Source organism: Panulirus ornatus, chromosome 70 (genome assembly GCF_036320965.1).
Source record: "Panulirus ornatus isolate Po-2019 chromosome 70, ASM3632096v1, whole genome shotgun sequence".
Classification (NCBI taxonomy): Eukaryota; Metazoa; Arthropoda; class Malacostraca; order Decapoda; family Palinuridae; genus Panulirus; species Panulirus ornatus.
Genome location: NC_092293.1, coordinates 801,649 through 810,167, shown reverse-complemented (window position 1 = coordinate 810,167; position 8,519 = coordinate 801,649). Strand labels below are relative to the sequence as shown.

General features: G+C 42.1%; 2 non-coding genes across 2 annotated transcripts; both read left to right on the top strand.

The window, feature by feature from the left end:
* The first annotated feature begins 914 nt into the window (after positions 1-914).
* Positions 915-986, top strand: TRNAV-GAC (transfer RNA valine (anticodon GAC)). The gene has a single exon. It is a non-coding gene; the product is annotated as a tRNA-Val (tRNA).
* A 5,718-nt stretch (positions 987-6,704) lies between these two features.
* On the top strand, positions 6,705-6,775 carry TRNAE-UUC (transfer RNA glutamic acid (anticodon UUC)). The gene has a single exon. It is a non-coding gene; the product is annotated as a tRNA-Glu (tRNA).
* The last annotated feature ends 1,744 nt before the right edge of the window (positions 6,776-8,519 follow it).

Genomic DNA, 8,519 nt, shown 5'->3' with positions numbered 1-8,519 from the left:
TCCCCAGGGATAGTATATATATATATATATATATATATATATATATATATATATATATATATATATATATATATATATATATATATATATATATATATATATATATATATATATATATATATATATATATATATATATATATATATATATATATATATTCTTTTTCTTTCATACTATTCGCCATTTCCCGCGTCAGCGAGGTAGCGTTAAGAACAGAGGACTGGGCCTCTGAGGAAACATTCTCACCCGGCCCCCTTCTCTGTTTCTTCCTTTGGAATATTAAAAAAAAAAACGAGAGGGGAGGATTTCCAGCCCCCCGCTCCCTTCCCTTTTAGTTCGCCTTCTACGACACGCAGGGAATACGTGGGAAGTATTCTTTCTCCCCTATCCCCAGGGATAATATATATATATATATATATATATATATATATATATATATATATATATATATATATCCCTGGGGATAGGGGAGCAAGAATACTTCCCACGTATTCCCTGCGTGTCGTAGAAGGCGACTAAAAGGGGAGGGAGCGGGGGGCTGGAAATCCTCCCCTCTCGTTTTTTTTTTAATTTTCCAAAAGAAGGAACAGAGAATTGGGCCAGGTGAGGGTAGTCCCTCAAAGGCTCAGTCCTCTGTTCTTAACGCTACCTCGCTAATGCGGGAAATGGCGAATAGTTTGAAAGAAAAGAAAAATATATATATATATATATATATATATATATATATATATATATATATATATATATATATATATATATATATACATATCCTTCAGTACGTTTACTTTCGATAATGAGGAACAGAAGAATAAGCCAAGCAAGTAAATTTCGTCAAAGACATCTCTCTTTTCTAAACGCTGCCTCGCAAAGATTTTCATTAATTCAAATTGAAGAAACAGACGTATTTTTCTATTGTCTGGTTAGCTCAGTGGTAGAGCGTGAGTCTGACACACTCAAGGTCGTGGGTTCGAGACCCACACCAGACATAATTTTGGTCTTTTTCTTGTTTCATTTTGTCCGCATCACATGTGTGCAACATTCAGTATGTTCGTCCAACGTTATAGTGAAGATCTTCACAATAAATTGGGGTTTTCGACCTTATCTGAAAGGGTCAGGTCCACCAAGACGTCCTTGAAATCTTCCAGAAGCTTCTGGCGATCCTCCTCCAACTGCTGGGCACATCAGAGTTAACATGGGCCGGACATCGGTTGTGGAACGACTTAATCTGCTTCAGGTAGTTAGCAGGGATGATAATGAGGGCTCTGACCTCATACCAGGTCAGCTTAGCTCCAGTCTATTGTTTAGTTCCAGTCTATTGCTTAGTTCCAGTCTATTGCAACGACAATAAAAAAGTAAAACTCATTTCTTCGTGGAAAATTAAGAGGAAAACACGACAGCAACATGGAGATTTACCCTGTGGTTATTTTGCCGGCTAGTCGGCAACGGTCGGTCAAACACTATTTAGCCGTGGTAATCTCAGTACTTCATATAATACTATGTCACAAAATATGTTCTTGGGGGCGTAGCTCAGTGGTAGAGCACTCGCTTGGCATGCGAGAGGTCCCGGGTTCAAACCCCGGCGCTTCCATTTTTTATTTGGGAAATTCATTGTTTTCAGTCTTGTATATGTATATATATATATATATATATATATATATATATATATATATATATATATATATATATATATATATATATATATATCGTCCGATCAGGGAAGTTAAGCAACGTTGGGTCTGGTTAGTACTTGGATGGGTGACCGTCTGGGAACACCAGATGCTGTTATCCCTGGGGATAGGGAAGAAAGAATACTTGCCACGTATTCCCTGCGTGTCGTACAAGGCGACTAATTTTACAAAAGACGGAACAGAGGAGATATAAAGATATTGTAAAGATGTAACTAATGTAGCTGAAACAAGGAGTAATGAAGATTAAGATGCAATCCAAATTATTCTGTAGTGAAGATAAATGTATATGTTAAAATTTTGTATTGAACATCAAGAAGTAATGATAATGATGAGAGTGTAGTGATGATGAGGGTTTAGTTAGGGAGTGGTGACAATTGCCTTTACAATGATAATAAGGAGGTAACACAATGAGGAACACAAACTTTCCAAAGCTACGTTCAAGTCAGACTTTGAACTAAGTTCGGTAAACAGAAGGATGATGTTAAGATGAGAGTGTAGTGAAGAAGAGTATAGTGATGATAAGGATATTGTCAAGATAGGTTGTAGTGAAGAAAAGAATGTAGTGAAGATACGAATGTAGTAGAGATAAGAGTTATTAAAGAGTAAAGTTTATTCAAAATGATTATGTAGTGAAGATAAGAACCTTTTAGTGAACATCAGGGAGTGCAATGATGATGGTATGGTAGAAATAACGGTGTAGTGCAGAAGAGGGTATCGTGAAGATATAATTAAGTGAAAATAAGCTAGTAGTGAAGATACACGTTAGGGAATATGAGGTTGTAGTGAACTTAACCTTATTGACCTGATCACCCAAAGCCTCCAAACTACGTTCAAGGGCGGATGCAAAGGCAACCGAAAAGGCTATTTCTCTGTGTATTGTTAGTGGTGGTGATGGTGTGTAGGTGTGTGTAATCATGTATTTGCACTGTATTAGGAGGGAGGTTTACACTCGTGGGGCCCCGTGTAAGCCTAGCGGTAACGCTCCCGCCTGTTGCACAGGGGTCCCGGGTTCAATCCTGGCTGTTCGAGGTTTGTATGTTCTATGAAAGTGCGCTTTCGTATCCTCTTAGTTCGCACATATATATATATATATATATATATATATATATATATATATATATATATATATATATATATTACTATGAGTCCACGAAGAAAATGAAACACGATAAGTTCCCAAGTGAACTTACGTGTAATAATGGCAAGCAAGTAAGAATGATAGAGTATGAAAGACAAGAACAGTGGGCAGGTGTTATGTATTCTGTGTCCTTGATAACCATTTGATGTGACTCATTCAGATAAGGTCCAAAACGCCAGTTGTGAAGATGTATAAAGGATAATAGAACGGTGTATGTACGTACGTACGTAGTGTGAGTGTCTTGACCGATAGAAAGTATTGAAAGCGGCAGGAAGTAGTGAGATATTGTATTGTGCTTCGTACAAGACTGGCGGGCGACTCCGTCCTTCGTGCTGTGCCACACACAGTCTCGTGATTGTCGGGATGTGTAGCCATAATGTTTGATCTTATGACCATTAGTGATACATCATGTGATGTTTACTATCACAACATCGGCTTCTTCCTCCTCCTCCAGGAGAGTGGCAATCAGGTGGCGGTTATTGTGGTAGCCCGGCACGTGCAACTGTAAGATTTCAAGCAACATTGTGAAAATGGGACACATTATAAAGACTTCCATAATTTCTCTAATTCTTCCCCAAATTCATGTGGACCTGCAACACTGAAAATGTTGGAATACTGCTGGTGTAGAGGGAGGGAGAGGCAGGCCTGGGATGAGAGTGAGGCTTTGTAGGAGAGAAAGGCTCGGGATGAGAGAGGCTGAACACAAGATGTTTGGCCGGAGAGTGAGGCTTTGAAGGAGAGAGAGGCTTGGGATGAGGGTTGTGTTGTACCAGAGAGAGAGGGTTGGGATGAGGGTTGGGTTGTACCAGAGAGAGAGGGTTGGGATGAGGGTTGGGTTGTACCAGAGAGAGAGGCTTGGGATGAGGGAGTCTGAACATGAGATAGGTCTGTGAGGAAAGTGAGGATTTGAAAGAGAGAGAGACTTTATGTGAAAAAGGAAGGACAGGCGGAGGAGGCTTGGGACGAGAGTCAGGCAGGACAGGAGAGAGAGGCTTGGGACGAGAGTCAGGCAGGAGAGAGAGGCTTGGGACGAGAGTCAGGCAGGAGAGAGAGGCTTGGGACGAGAGTCAGGCAGGAGAGAGAGGCTTGGGACGAGAGTCAGGCTGGACAGGAGAGAGAGGCTTGGGACGAGAGTAGAGAAGTGAACCTTCATAACTTATCCTTCAATAAAAAAGGGTTGTCTTGCTCCACTCAGTTGGTATGGGAAAGTAGTTGAAAATAACAAGTTGATGAATTTAATGTTTTAGTGTGGCAAAACCTGAACTGATTCTGAGGTTACACATGAAAGAAGATTAACATTTCAGAAGGTTGAAGGAAGATGAATATAAATGTCATCATTGATAGCCTATTAGATTCATTAGAAGCCTCGATAGATGAATGTTCTTGTTATTTTTATTAAGAATCAACGTTTCTACTACAAATGACAAGATTCACTTGGCCATGTTTGTTAACATCAGAGCAATAATCTTGAAGACCGACCATTCCTCACTATTGACCTTTAAGGCAGGAATCATTATTTTCCTCAAACTATCAATTGCTATTTATGTGAGGTCGGTCGACTGTGGCTCCGGAGGGGTAAGCGACAACACAAACTCTGGTGGAGTTCCAGTAATGATGTTACTGAGTCAGTCGGGCACACACCACTATGGTACACCTGGTGATATTTTGTTTGTCTTAACTAAGTCGATAAGTGGAAAACTGAGCAGCAGTTTACTTGCTTAGCTTGTGTACTTGTTCCTGGATTGTTGATGACGTTCACAATAACAGGTATAGGACTGGTCTTATATCTCTGTGTTCCAGCTGTGATTGGTACAAGTCGAGTGTACTGACGAACGGCGGTGCGGGGGGATGAGGAGAGAGAGAGAGAGAGAGAGAGAGAGAGAGAGAGAGAGAGAGAGAGAGAGAGAGAGAGAGAGAGAGAGAGAGAGAGAGAGAGGTCATTGTGCCGGGGGTGGGGCAGGGGGTTAGCTGGTGGTGTTGGTGGGGGTGGACGTGGTCAGCCAGATGAGCACATCTTGGTAGGTGGTGTGAGATGGACCCAGGAGGATTGTGTGTGTTGTGTTCTGTATTGTGTCCAGCTGGTGCCTGTGTGTGTGTGTGTGTGTGGCTCTAGTTAGTCAGGAGGACCTGGCTGGGGCGCGGCTCAGGTACAATAAATATGGTATAGACATTCCTGAGTTTGAACAGTGATGTCAGTCGGCGGTGAAGGTAGAGACAGTATGAGGAAGATTTGATGATAGAGTGAATGTGTTGAAAATGAAATGTCTGAGGACAACATGTGGTGTGACGCGGGTTGATCCAGCAAGTAATGATAGGGTAAGAGAGATGTGTGATGATAAATAGAGCATGGTTGACAGAGCTGAAGAAGGTGTACTGAAATGGTTTAGACATTTGGAGAGAGTGAGTGAGGGGAGGTTAAAGGAGGATACATGTGTCAGAAGTGTAGAGGACAAGAATAGGGCGACCATATTGGAGATGGATGGAGGAAGTGAACAAGAGTTTGAGTGATCAGGGCCTGAATATGCTCAAGGTCACGTGAGAGGCGTGTATAGGATAAAGTGAACTGGGGCGATGTGATTTACAGGGGACGACTTGCTCTCAGTTGAAGGATATGAAACCTGTTGGTATAAATGACTGGTAGTACCACAGTGTTATCTTTGCTAGAGATAATGAAGGTCATTAGCTTCTCATATATTGAAGTTTAAGCTTCAGGAATTCGATGAATTAGTAAAGGAAACCTGGGAGACTGATACCCTTGATGGATACATTGTCATATCATTTGACCCGTGTAATTAATGGTGATCGAAGTGAAAAGTCAGGCAGGCATATCTAGGTAAGATAAACAGACAAACAAACGCCTATACATCAACACACAACCATCCTGCATAATGTGTTTAGTGCTGGAACAACGATATTCCGGGGCCCAAGTTCTGGCCTTAGACAGAGCAGCCGCCTCACATCCAGTGTGGTTTAGTACGACCAAGTATGTGCATCAGGTGTATGCTTTGAGCTCTTTTTTATGAATATATGTATATGTAAAGCGTCACCACTGAACGCACGGGACTGGAACCTTGGCCATCGAAATGACAGTGTTGTGAGCTAAACCGCTCGGCCACCACGGGAGCTGTCCACCTCTGACCAGCCTATGGTCCAGTGAGAGTTAACGTGAGGTGAGGTAACGGGGGATCTCACTGGACCATAGGCTGGTCTATGGAATGCTTTTGTCCCGTAGTGGACTAGCGAAGTAGCTCACTGGTGTATCATTTCGATGGTCTAGGTTCGTGTCTCATACGGCCAGTGGTGATTGTTTCCATCTGTTTCATGTGAATAGTACATATGTACTGAGTCTTTGTTCCTGTTTGTGCATGTACACACACACACACACTCACAGACACACACACTCACAGACACACACACACACACACACACACACACACAAACACACATGAAGAGGTAGATTCACAACATAAGCCAGGTACCCAATTATTGACCAGTCCCGAGGGAAGGATGGACACTTGAGTTGGGTCAGCTGACTGCCACACCGAGGATTCAAACCCATGCATGTCCTACCCCGGGCTGGCCCCTGCTGACTCATGATTAGTAATGCTAACTATTACACTGCTATAAATGCGAGGCGTCGACTATAGATGAAAACGTACGGAAGAGGATGGTTGTGTTTGAAATGAAATGGTTGATATGTTTGTGTGTGTGTGTGTGTGTGTGTGAGTAATATATTAGATTCGGTAGGTAACATCTGCCAGCTGATTATCAATACAGAACCTTGGGTGAATAACCATACGCTCCAGAGAACAGAGAGAATGGATGAAATAGTGAGTGGGTGGGCGATGTTCACATAGACATACACATGACCCTTCCAGTCCCGTGTGGTTAGTGGCTAGGATACCTGGCTTTCACCCAGGAGGCCCGGGTTCGATTCCCGGCATGGGAAGGATTTTCTTCTTCTTAGAGAGAGAGAGAGAGAGAGAGAGAGAGAGAGAGAGAGAGAGAGAGAGAGAGAGAGAGAGAGAGAGAGAGAGAGAGAGAGAGAGATGTCTAAGTAAATGAATACAATAGTTATCAAGTACGTTATTATCAACTAACCGAAACATAGATTTTTACAATAAAAGCTTGTGTTGTAGTGACTCCTGATTACTCTTGGTGAGTGAGTCTGAGACACCCTGTCACGAGGGGCCAAAAGAGAGAAACTGAATGAGTGAGTGGGTCAGTAAGTGAACGAGGAGTAAGTGAAGGAATCAATACAGTTTCATGATTAAGATATTTGGCTTCCAGTCAGGGACCTGCAGAGCTGGATTAATGTTTAGTGAGGCCCAGGACCAGGTGATACTTGCGGTCTCCAAGGACTGTATGAAATGATATTTGTTAATGTTATGACATATTTCGCTACCATATTGTATATTGTATACCAGCCTCTATTCCAACAGTTTTCCGAGCTGCATCTTTTTTTATCTGGATGACCAGCGGGGCCCCTGTAAGGCCGGAGTCCAAGACCTGGGCCGAGGTGGCCCATGTGTTAATCTGGCACTGGAAACCTGGGTTCTTTTTCTGCAATTAGTGATCAGTTGCATAAGAAGAAGACAACTTGATAATGATTCTACACTATAAGGTAAGACACAACGCTTCCAATAACATATCTACCACAATACTTGCATCTTGTTCACCCGACATGAAAGTCTGAAATCTACCCCTAGTGAGGATCGACAGCCAAACCGAGAGCCTAAAGCTGCTGCTGTTTTTTCTCTAGTCGTGGCAATGGGGAGCAGTGCAGTGGCTTTGTGTCCAGTGACATTCACAACCACTAATTGGCGTTCACACACCGTTCAGGGAAACACATTCATTAGACTTTACTTAAACATTGGTAGTGAGTTCTTTGACGAGGCTGTAGTCCATTGCTCAAAGACAGAATAACAGATGTCCAAAAAATATGAACTTATAAAAAAATTTAATTCTAAGGCCTCCAGCCTTTCCCTGTAACGCATCTCTCTAACTCTAGCAATCTTTTGTTGCTATCCTCAGAACCATCTCTATTTCCTCCCTTCTTCTCTAGGTGTTGTGACCGAAATTAAGAAGCTTATTTTTGTTTTGGTCTTATGTGTGGTGTGAACTGTCTTATCCCTGAACTTCAATAGATTTTGGTGTCCTTAAGTACTCGCCTGAGGTGGGACACTTGCGACAGGTTAGGGACAATGTCAACTAACTTACTGCAGCTTATTTTTTGTTCGATGATAACCACATCGAAGCCTTCCTTCGCTACGATCCATTCTCACTGGTTTACATTTACTTGAGTTTTTAAACTTCGTCAATCAGATATAAGACCAACTTTGGAGTCTGTCATGTTCTTTTTGTAAGTTGATGCAACCATCAGTGCTTTTCATTTCACGAATGTCCTTTGCATCCTCTGCAAATATATTCAAATTAGAGTCTATATCCTCTGGCAAGTCATTACCATGGGTCAAGAAGAGTAATGGTTCCAAACCAAAACCCTGCGGCACTCGGCTGGTGACCTCAACCCATTATGAGAGAGCTCCTCTAACATGCGTTCTTTGTTCCCTTCCACTAAGATAATCTTCTGTCCACTGAATGAGTCTCCCTATATTCCTGCCTGGTGATCCAGTCTCCTAGTCAGCCTCCTATGTGACACAGTGTCAAACTTGTTCTAGCAGTCAATATAGAAA